The 11,641-nt window shown below is 37.4% G+C and overlaps 1 protein-coding gene and 2 long non-coding RNA genes across 3 annotated transcripts in view; all 3 read left to right on the top strand.

Annotated features, from left to right (window-relative positions):
* The first annotated feature begins 2,138 nt into the window (after positions 1-2,138).
* On the top strand, positions 2,139-3,361 carry LOC112069829 (uncharacterized). The gene is made up of 3 exons (XR_002893798.2): positions 2,139-2,247; positions 2,561-2,670; positions 3,191-3,361. It is a non-coding gene; the product is annotated as an uncharacterized lncRNA (long non-coding RNA).
* Positions 3,362-6,639: 3,278 nt separating this feature from the next.
* Positions 6,640-9,122, top strand: LOC112069828 (uncharacterized). Its single transcript, XR_002893797.2, has 2 exons — positions 6,640-6,874; positions 8,292-9,122. It is a non-coding gene; the product is annotated as an uncharacterized lncRNA (long non-coding RNA).
* Positions 9,123-9,405: 283 nt separating this feature from the next.
* The window catches only part of LOC112069827 (semaphorin-3D-like), a 151,742-nt gene continuing 149,506 nt past the window's right edge, over positions 9,406-11,641 (top strand). The window contains exon 1 of the mRNA XM_070438709.1: positions 9,406-9,544. The gene's annotated coding sequence lies outside the window, so the exon portion shown is untranslated. The remainder of the gene's footprint in view (positions 9,545-11,641) is intronic.

Below are 11,641 nucleotides of genomic sequence, written 5' to 3'. Positions count from 1 at the left end.
GAGACACTACCAACTAGAGGTTTCATTAGAGACACTACCAACTAGATGTTTCATTAGAGATACTAACCAACTAGAGGGTTTCATAAGAATACTACCACACTAGAGGTTTCATTAGAGACACTACCAACTAGAGGTTTCATAAGAGATACTACCAACTAGAAGTTTCATCTAGAGATACTTACCAACTAGAGGTTTCATTAGAGATACTACCAACTAGAAGGTTTCATTAGAGATACTACCAACTAGAGTATTCATAAGAGACACTACCAACTAGAGGTTTCATTAGAGATACTACCAAACTAGAGATTTCATAAGAGACACTACCAACTAGAGGTTTCATTAGAGACACTACCAACTAGAGTTTTATTAAGAGACACTACCAACTAGGGGTTTCATTAGAGATACTACCAACTAGAGTTCATTAGAGATATACCAACTAAGTTCATTGAGACACTACCAACTAGAGGTTCATTAGACGATACTACAACTAGAGGTTTCATTAGAGATACTACCAACTAGAGGTTTTCATTAGAATACTGCAACTAGAGGTTTATAGAGATACTACCGACAGCAACATCGACTGTCACATTCAGATGGAACAAACAAAAAACAACTACACAGAGCGTACGACAACTAGAGGTTCATTAGAGATACTACCTACAAGAGTATCATAAATACCATCTAGGGTATCATAAAGATACTACCACAAGGTTTCATAAGAGACACTACCAACAAGAGGTTTCATTAGAGATACTACCTACAAGAGGTTTCATTAGAGATCTACCTACAAGAGGTTTTCATAAGAGATACTACCAACTAGAGGTTTCATAGAGATACTACCTACAAGAGTATCATAAGATACCATCTAGAGTATCATAAGAGATACTACCTACAAGAGGTTCAAAGAGACACTACCTACAGAGGTATCATAGAGATACTACCTACAAGAGGGTTTCATAAGAGATACTACCTACAAGAGGTATCATAAGAGACACTACAACTAGAGGTTTCATTAGAGATACTACCAAAGTATCATAAACCATCTAGAGGACTATCATAAGAGATACTACACCAAGAGGTTCATAAGATATACTACCAAACACTAGAGGTAATCATAGAGATACTACCAACTAGAGGTTTCATTAGAGACACTTACCAACAAGAGGTTTCCATTAGAGACACTACCAACTAGAGGTTTCATTAGAGACACTACCAACTAGAGATACTACCAACTAGAGATACTACCAACTTAGAGGTGTCATAGAGATACTACCAACAAGAGGTTCATAAGAATAACTACCACTAGAGGTTCAAAGCATAACAAAATATAAGTTAATAAAAATACCACTAGAGGTTTCCATTAGAGACATACAACAAGAGGTTTCATAGAGTACTACCAACTAACTTCATTAAGAGACAGCTACCAACTAGAGACACTACAACTAGAGCATACTACCAACTAGAGATACTACACAACTAGAGGTTTCATTAGAGATACTGACAACAGAGGTTCATTAGAGACACTACCAACAAGAGGTCATTAGAGACACTACAACCCTAGAGTTTCATTGAGATACTACCAATAGAGATACTACCAACTAGAGGTTTTCATAGAGACCACTACCCTAATCATAAGACACTCCTTAGGTTTCATAAGAGACACTACCAACTAGAGGTTTCAATAGAAGCAAGAGTCATAGCACTCAACAAGAGGTCATAGAGATATGTACCACTAGAGTTTCATTAGAGGACACTACCAACTAGAAGGTTTCATTAGAAGGACACTACCACAAGAGGTTTCATTAGAGACATACTACAACTAAAGTTTTCATTTGAGATGACATCAACTCTGCTTTTTAGTAATGACATCAACTCTGCTTTTTAGTAATGACATCAACTCTGCTTTTCAGTAATGACATCAACTCTGCTTTTCAGTAAAATATAATCATCAACTCTGCTTTTCAGTAATTTATCAATTTTTCCAAGTCCAAAATTCTGTTGTAAAGGTTGTGTGTGACACGTGTGTGTGTGTGTGTGTTATACATTTGTTAGCCCTTCTATGTTGTGTGTGTGTGTATGTGTGTGTTATACATTTGTTAGCCCTTCTATGTTGTGTGTGTGCGTGCGTGCGTCCGTGCGTGTGTGTGTGTGTTCCGCTCCTCACTACTGCTGTGGTTGTTTCAGACGTGTCACCGGTGCCATGGCTGTGGTAGGACGCGCTGCACACACTGTGCAGGGAGGGGAAATGTAAGTAGCAACTCCTCCCTCCTTATTTTACATTCCCTCTCTCTCACTTCTCTTCAGACATTTTAGTCAAGGAGACCCAGGAGGTTTTCCCCTGAGCAACGTGACCTGACCAGCAAGTTATAGGGGTGGTTTTCCATACATAAATGAAAGCCTATCCCGACTAAAAAGCCTCAATGCAGATTCTCTCAATGTCCGAGAATCACCCCGTAGGTTATAACTGCCAGGGTGCAGAGTTGTTTTTGTTCTGGACACGTTGTCAGGGAAACCTCTTGGCCCTGTTTCAGAGGTATTAATAGACTGTCCCCTGTTTCAGAGGCGATGTCCGTTCTGCCACGGACATGGGCGCAGGACAACAGGACATGGACGTAACAACAGGGCCGGTAACAACAGATGTTCCAGCTGCCAGGGGAGGGGAAGGAAGAGGTGCAGGACACCTACATTTACAGTATATTTTACATTGAGCAAGAAGCTCTTATCCCGAGCGACGTACAGTTAGTGTATTCATCTTGGAGATAGCTAGGTGAAACAGCCACATATCACATTCATATGAAGTACATTTCTCTTCAATAGAGTAGCTCTGTGTAGTCTGTGCTAGTTCCACCATTGCAGTGCCAGGACAGAGAAGAGCTTCCTCATCACTATGCTATATTCACAATCTCTCTGTTCATGATATCAAAAACTAGTTAATATAATGTCTTCCGCAACGAGGCATTAGCTGGAAATGTAATGTTATTTCATTTAATGTTAAGTTAAAGGTCAGCACCAGTATATGAGGTGCAACTTGTATTGTATCAATAATGATTAAGGGATTTATTTAGTGATTGATTGTTTATATCTACTTGAGTTTTGATGATTTAAAACTCTCCTTTGTTCCAGGTTTCATCTCCAGATGTACTTTCTGTTGATTGGTTGGCTAATTGATTGATTAATGTCTCTCCTCTAGATGCACGTTCTGCCATGGACACGGACACAAGACCTGCCCCACCTGCCAGGGCAACAGAAACCTGATGCACTTCATTCAGCTCACCATCACATGGTACTGAACTGGGCCCGGTTTCCCCGATGGAACCTAAGCCTACAAGTGTTTTTAACACTGCGTCGGTCCTTCAATAACGGCCCGAAGATGTCACAATGCGTCGGTCCTTTAATAACAAAATACATTAATGCACGATGGCGCAGGATGGCGCACGGGCGCCATCGTGCATACATTTATTTTGTCCCCCCACACCAAACGCGATCACAACACGCAAGTTAAAATATCAAAACAAACTCTGAACCAATTACATTCATTTGGGGACAGGTCGAAAAGCATTAAACATTTATGGCAATTTAGCTAGTTTAGCTAGCTAGCTTGTATGGCAATTTAGCTAGCTAGCTTGTATTTTCTAGCTAATTTGTCCTATTTAGCTAGCTTGCTGTTGCTAGCTAATTTGTCCAGGGATATAAACATTGAGTTGTTATTTAACCTGAAATGCACAAGGTCCTCTACTCCGACAATTAATCCACACATAAAACGGTCAACCGAATTGTTTCTAGTCATCTCTCCTCCTTCCAGGCCTTTATCTTCTCTTTGATCTTTTTAATTGTCACTGAAACCTTACGATTCGGTCTTTCATGTCACATACTCACGTATCAAAAGAAAACAAAAAAATGTTATAAATAAAAAAAAAAAAAAGAGAATAACAAATAACCAAAAAATAAAAAATAGAGTAGAAAAAAAAAAGAAAAAAAAAAATAAATAAATAAAGGAAAAACAAAAAAGACAAATAGAAAATAGACAACAAAAAAATACTGATGAAAAAAAAAAAAAAAAAAAGAAGAAACTAAAACTCAAACTGCGTAATCAGTAAAATACACAACACCAATAAACCAATGAGGAACAAAAAAAAAAAAAGATGAGCACAACAAATAAAAAAACAAAAAATAAAAAAGAGTAAATGATAAAAAAAAAAAGAAATAGGGATAACAAGTGTAAAAACAAATAAAAAAAAATCAAATTAAAAATAAAAACAATGAGGAAAGGAAATTATGGCACTGTGGTATCTGCGTAAATTAATAAAAAAATATAAACTAAATGAAGGAACGAATAGAGATCAAGAAAAAGAAAAAAAGATAAAAAAAAAAAAAAAAAAGAAAGCAAAAAAAGGACTATTGAAAAATATATAGCACGAATCATAGACAGTCACAAAATAAAAGAAAAAACTGATTCATTTATATTAGGAAAATAAGACAAAAAAACAAAAACTTAGAGAACAAACACGCAGAAAACAAGCAAACTCAGAAAAAGATTATAGCAAAAAAAAAAAAAAGAAAAAGACAAAAAAACAATAAAGCAGAAAAAAAAAAAAGCAACAGTGCTAAGTAAAGAGTGCAAAATAAAAAAAAAAAAAAAAAAAAAAAACAAAAAAAAAAAAAAAAATAAAAAATTGAAACATAAAATAGAATAAGTAAATTTCAATTAAAAATTATAAATTTATAAAAGAAAACAAATGACAAAAAAAAAAATACAAGCATACAAACCATTTATGACGTGAAAAAAAACAATAAAAAAAAATATCACAAAAGAAAAATAATAAAAGAAAATAAAACCAAAAAAAAAAAAAAAAAAAAAAAAAAAAAAAGAACGATAATAAAAAAAAAATTAAAAAAAAATAAATATAAATAATAAATAAATGTACAGATAAAAAAGAATCAAAATACAGAAACGACAATAAAATAATAACACGATGATTCATTAACGCCAATCAAAAAGTATAACCTGATAGAAAACCGAAAAATACAGACAGATAAATCAAACATTAATATATGATGAGAATCAAAACTAAAAAAACAAACTTACAAAAAAATACACAATAAATCAAACATAAGAAAAGAATTAACACATAGAGACTAGGCTGGAAAAAAAAACTGAAGAAATTATGAAGAAAAAAAAAAAAACTGGACAAAACAGAGAAAAAAAAAAAAAAAAAAAAAATAACTGTGAAAAAAAAAAACAATAAATATCTGAAAAAAAAAGCATCTATAAAAATAAATCGCAAAAAAAAAAAAAAAAAACAAAAAATAGGAGGAAAAACAAAACATCACCATAACTAAAAGGAGACAAGCATATGAAAAAAAAAAAAAAAATAAAAAGAAAACCAGATGAAAGAACAAACCAAAAAAAAAAAAAAAATAAAATTTAACAACCAAAATAAGAAAATACACACATCCTGACAATCCAAGTAAAAAAAAAAAAAACAAAAAGGAAGTCAAAAAAATTTAACAAAAAAAAAAACTAAAAAATCAAATCAGTTATAATACATACACAAAAGAATAATATATAAATAAAAACAAAAATATTACACAAATTACATTATCAGTAAAAAATAAAAAATAATAGACAAAGATCTAAAATGTCAAAAACTAAAGGAGAAAAACAAAAAATTCATATTAGGCAGAGTCCACAAGACTAGACTCAATTTCTGTGTTACAGAACAGAAGAGTGCTATACAAGCTGAACAAACAGTTCGTTTTGTCTCTGTGAACTGAACAGAAGAGTCATATTACAAGCTGACAAACAGTCTTCTAATTGGTCCTGCTGTTTTGTTTCCTGCTGGACATGAACAGAAGAGTCATATTACAAGCTGAACAAACAGTTCATGTTATTGTCCTGCGTTGTCCTGCTGAATGTCTCACTGAACAGAAGAGTCATATTACAAGCTGAACAAACAGTTCATGTTATTGTCCTGCTGTTGTCCTGCTGAACTGAACAGAAGAGTCACTATTACAAGCTGAACAAACAGTTAATGTTATTGTCTGCTGTTGTCCTGCGACTGACTGAACAGAAGAGTCATATTACAAGTGAACCAAACAGTTCATGTTATTGTCCTGCCTGTTCTGCTGCTGCCTGCAATGACAGACTAGTATTTGTGTAACCTGTAATATTGCATAACCTCTTAAGTCAACAGAAGCAGTGATTCCCTAGGATTCACCTCTTATGGACTAGTTCAGTGGCTTTAAGGAGCAATGGATTAGCGCAATTACATGATAGCTATCTATATACCCATAGACTTCCAAGTATGATGAAGCCAACGACTATCCATTTAAGAGCGTTTCAGGAAGAAAACATAGAAACAAATGATTCCATCGTATACCATGGCAGCTGGTAAATGAGTATAGGGGAAACACTGAAACAGAAGCATACCTTTGCGTCCTTTTATCCTAGCAGACGAAAACCACGTGTTATAGAGTCGTACCGGGACGCGGCTACACTGAAAGGTTCACTACTTAAGAAGTTTAGAGAAGAGTGTCTGGGGACGCGTTCTTCATTGATGAAAGTTTCCTGGTAAAAGATCTATTTATTTCCCGAGTTGAGTAGGGTGCTGTAAAAAGGTGTTAACCTGATCCCAGATCTGTATGTGACCATGATAGAGAGAGAGGTTGGCTTAGAATTCCCATCAGAGCTACATGTCTGTCACTGTGGTGTTATGTTATCATACTCTAACCTTACCGGGCCCATTCCCCACCAGGTTGTACCCCCATCGTGGGTTTCCCTGACCAGGAGATCTGTGTATGCCTCCAGGAAGGCGTTCAGGAACACCACAGCAAGTTCTCACCACAGCAAGTTCCCTGTCGCATCCTACAACAGGTGAGTTATCTCTGGGCCTATAGCTGGTGTCCTGGTCCAATACTCATATCCTACAACAGGTGAGTTATCTCTGAGCTATAGCTGGTGTCCTGGTTCCAATACTCCATCTACCACAACAGGTGAGTTATATCTGAGCCTATAGCTGGTGTCTGGTCCATATCATCCCTACAACAGGTGAGTTATCTCTGAGCCTATAGCTGGTGTCCTGGTCCATACTCATCCTACAACCAGGTGAGTTTATCTCTGCCAAAAGATCCTAATAGCTGGAGTGTCCTGGTCCAAATACTTACCAACATACAACAAGTGGAGTTCTCTAAAAGGCCTATAGCTGGAATTGTCCTAAGTCAAATACTCATCTCTAAACAGGTGACGTTATCATACTGGGCAATAGCTGGTGCCTAGGTCCAATACTCATCCATACAACAGGTGAGTATCTACTGAGGCTATAGTGGATGTTCCTGCGTCCATACTCATCAATTTTGACACAGGTGAGTTATTCTTCTGGGCCCTGATAGCTGGTGTTGCGTCCAATACTCATCAAACAACAGGTGAGGTTATCTCTGGGCTATAGCTGTGTCCTGTCCAATACTCATCCCTACAACAGTGTGAGTATCTCTGGAGCCTATCAGCTGGTTGTTCCATGGTCATACTCTCAAACAGGTGAGTTATCTCTGAGAGCCTATAGCTGTGTGTCCTTGGTCAATACTCATCAAAACATAACAGTGAGTTATCTCTGGGCCTATAGCTGGTGTCCTGGTCCAATACTCATGAATCACATCCTCCCTCCCTCCCTCTCCCCTGTCAGTCGTATCCTACAACAGGTGTTCTAGTCTTTCAGCCCTGTTAGGGACCTTTCCTAATACTCCTGCTTCCTTCCTTCCTTCCTTTCCTTCCTCCTCTGTCAGTAGAATCCTGCAATATGAGTTACACCTGTAAGGGTTCTGTCCCAATACTACTCAACTGCATTCTTTCTTACTTCCTTGGTCCTCTCCTCTGTCAGTCGCATCCTGCAGCCAGTGAGTCTTCTCTAGGGCTTTTCACAATACTGAACCTAACCAAGCCGAGTCAGACCAAGCCGTACTGACCTAGCCTGGTTACTTTTCCAGCATAGTTTCTGGAGTCAACCCAGTTTGATTTGGGTCAGGATGATAGTGTGAAAAGGGTATCTCAGCCTGAGTCCATGTTGTAATACTCCTGAACGGACTTCTCCCCTCCTGCCGTGCCCCACCTGAGGCTCATAGAGGCCCGTTTCTTTACTGTTCAACTGCGGCCTTTCTTTCTTTAAAAAAAATGCGATTACCTTTAACGGCCACTAGAGGCCAGCACTGACATAAATATAACAGAGCGTCCCTGGATTGAGGAGGCTCTGTTGATCATGTGAAGTAATATCTACTCAAATTTTTCTGTTTCTTCACAGCGTCAAACCATTGAGTTGGTTCCCATCACTCACGCCTTCTATTCCTACAGTGGAAAAGACTACGACTACTTTGTTTACGGTCTCGAGAATAAGGTTTTCACTCCTAAATATCCTTCCGCCTGTGTTATATTATAAAAGGAAACATCTCATGATAATGTAATGGTAATGTAATGAATATTTTACAGTCATAGTCATTACAATATACTTTACTTATTGTTGTCGTATAATCAACGAGGTAAGGAATGTCTGCAGTATTCTAGAAATGTGTAACTACCATTGTATTGATTGTGTATAGACAAAAGTCAATCCTGACATTTTTACATTTGTAATTATTATCATTTTTTACTCAAAAGGGTGCTAGCCGTGTTGGAACTCAATGTAAAACCAGTGCCTGTTCATTCCAGCCATTCCAACCACAGATTTTTCCATCACACAATTTAATTGAAAGTATATGCTATACTATAACAATGATATCCAAAGTATATGAAGTTGGATAATGGAATATTTTATTCTGAATTTTGTTATGTTTCTCTGTACCTCTGTGGCCTCTCCAGTTTTGATCATAGAGATGGAACTGTAGACCATAGAAAGAGAAGCGGAATCATTTTAATTCTATGGAGAATCTAGTCAATCTGTTTCTATGGTTTTGGATCATCCACTGAGGTCTAAGCTCAGAGTAAGAGAGGTTTTGCCTGTGTGTTTCTAATTGTAATCAATGAAATGGTTTTATATAAATCTGCATTTTAATACATGCACCTTACAACCTATATGCAAAATAAAACAACTTTTCTATGACCTGTATTTTTATAATAAAAAAACGATAATTTTGAATGTTTGTATTTTTCATCATTTGGAACTGGAAGGGTGGGATAACTTGCTGAATAAAACAAATTACTTGTCTATGCCCGTTGTTATATTACCATACCAATACTGTATCATGGTGGAATAGATACACCTGCACAAACACTTTGTTCCCACCCGGTGTGCGTCTGAAATGTGCAGATATTTGATTGGCGAGAGAGCGGGAGGGGCTGGGAAGCGCAGGAGCATGGAGCGTAATAGACCATTGGAGGAGTGGCCTTCCTAGACCAGCATGCGGAGTTTGTTTATAACGTGAGGAAGGGGCACAGTGTGGAGACATCTCACCTCACTTGCAGCAGTCCGTTTCTGTCGCTCTGTATCAGTCGGCTGTCTGCGGTACATTTGGAGTGGAATAACATCTTCAGGAATCACTATCAACAAAAGAGTGTCTGGTGAGTTTGCTGAAAAGTTTACTGTGTGTGATAACTGTGACAACTTTGCTATGTGTTTACTGTGTTTACTGTCTGATAACTTTGGATAAGTTTGCTGTGTGCTCTGAGGCAAGCTATGAGCATATTGTGTGAAGGTAAATGATATAAAGTGGTGTGGTCTTTGAGATAATTTTTTTGTGTAGTTTATCAGTTCGACCATAAAAAAACAACAAACAAGAACACATAAAACTTGAAGAAAACAAAACTATTTCTAGATCTATCAACATTATACCCAAATTATTTTTGACAAACGTTTGTGGCTCTGTATATAACCATTTGGGGGAAACAGGTAGTCTAGTTGTTAGAGCTTCGGATCCAATCCCCGAGTAGACAAGGTGAAAATATGCACTGATTTGATGCGTTTTTACCTTTTAAACACAATATCGAAAGATGGGGAAAGATACTTTAACCTACTTGGGGAGAGAGAGAGAGGGGGGGGGGGTAAGGTAGAGAAAGAAAGAAACAGAGAGAAGCAGAGAGACAGATGCTTGGAGAGTTTGAGTAGGCTGTCGTTGACACGTTAACAGAGCTGCCCGCTCTACACTGTAAAGATCCTGCAAGCTGCGTTACTTCACTCTCTGTGGTACTCCAGTGCAGTGTTCACACTTCACAGTGCTCATCGGTTTGATACCCTGCTCCGCTGGTAACTGAGGTCAGTGGTGACCCGTCATTCAGGGCAGGGGGGGCAGAGACCCACTTTTTAAAAACTTTTTTAGGCTTGCCTGTTTTGCATGTTATTTTGGGATGTATGTATCATATCAGTTGGCAAACAATGTAAAAAAATATATATATCATTTTAATTGAGTTAATTAAACCACATACTCTACATACATGGTCTCTTTTTTGTTTTCTTGAGTAAAGCAGCTCCAAAAATGCAGGTGTTTCAGCCTAGCTCAGTGCTTTCTGTGGTGGTGGGGCGAGCCAAGCGGAAAATACAGAGCGTAGGTGTTGGTAATGTTCTCTGGTTGCGCCGTGATTGGCTCAGTGTTCTGTCACTCATGGGGACACTACTTCAACGCCAAGTCTAAGGGTAAAGCTCGAAAATTCAAGCCCCTTGGGTGCTGCCATAGAGTTACATTAGGAGTGCCCTTCCAAGAAGGCTCAAGGTCATTGGCCACAGATAAAATGACGTCAAATCACTTTATATGTACAGTAGCTTAGATTGGACTGATCATGTCAACATCATACTTTCAAAATCTTAGCTAGCAAGCTAGCAGTCATCATAACGCCCTGCCATATATCCATCAATATATATGACTATATAACTCACTGCCATATATCCGTTAATATATTTAACTATATAAAGCCCTGCCATATATCCATCAATATATATAACTATATAACGCCCTGCCATATATCCATCAATATATATAACTATATAAGCCAGACTCACCCCCCCCCCCCCTGCCCAGCCCAGATGTCACACAGTCAGGAATAACTCGTGGCTTTATACATGATACATTTAGTACATGATGTTAAGCATAACGGTAATACCTTAACGTGATTTTAAATAACACAGAGACACAGAGAGAAAGATCATAATAACAACTAACGGATCTCAAGATGCATAACGTTAACCTGCAGAAATGAAAAAACAGACCGTGGGATTTGAACCGTGGCGTGTACCCACGCGTGAGATTGGGATGCTCCCAAGTACTGTTGCGTGTAATGGTAAATACAAAGCATACTGTCTTGTGTGTGGTTCAAAGAAAAGAAGGGTGTATAACTCATGTGAATTGCAGGACTTGATGGATATATGGCAGATGTATATCTCAGCTGTAGGCCATGGAAACCCATTTTCGTGAAGTTTCCTTCAGATGTGATGCTTGGCATTCAGGCCAAAGAGTTCAATCTTGGTTTCATCAGACCAGAGAATATATATATAAATATTGATGTATATATGGCAGGGCGTTATATAGTTATTATATATTGATGAATATATGGCAGGGCGTTTATATAGTTATATGATATATTGACGTATATATATGGCAGGGCGTTTATATAAGGTTTGGAATATATTGTTATAGGACTGGATACTATGGCAGGGCGCTGTTTAAT

The sequence above is a fragment of the Salvelinus sp. IW2-2015 genome, unplaced genomic scaffold, assembly GCF_002910315.2.
Source record: "Salvelinus sp. IW2-2015 unplaced genomic scaffold, ASM291031v2 Un_scaffold1127, whole genome shotgun sequence".
NCBI classification, from domain to species: domain Eukaryota; kingdom Metazoa; phylum Chordata; class Actinopteri; order Salmoniformes; family Salmonidae; genus Salvelinus; species Salvelinus sp. IW2-2015.
This window is presented reverse-complemented; position numbering and strand designations above follow the sequence as displayed.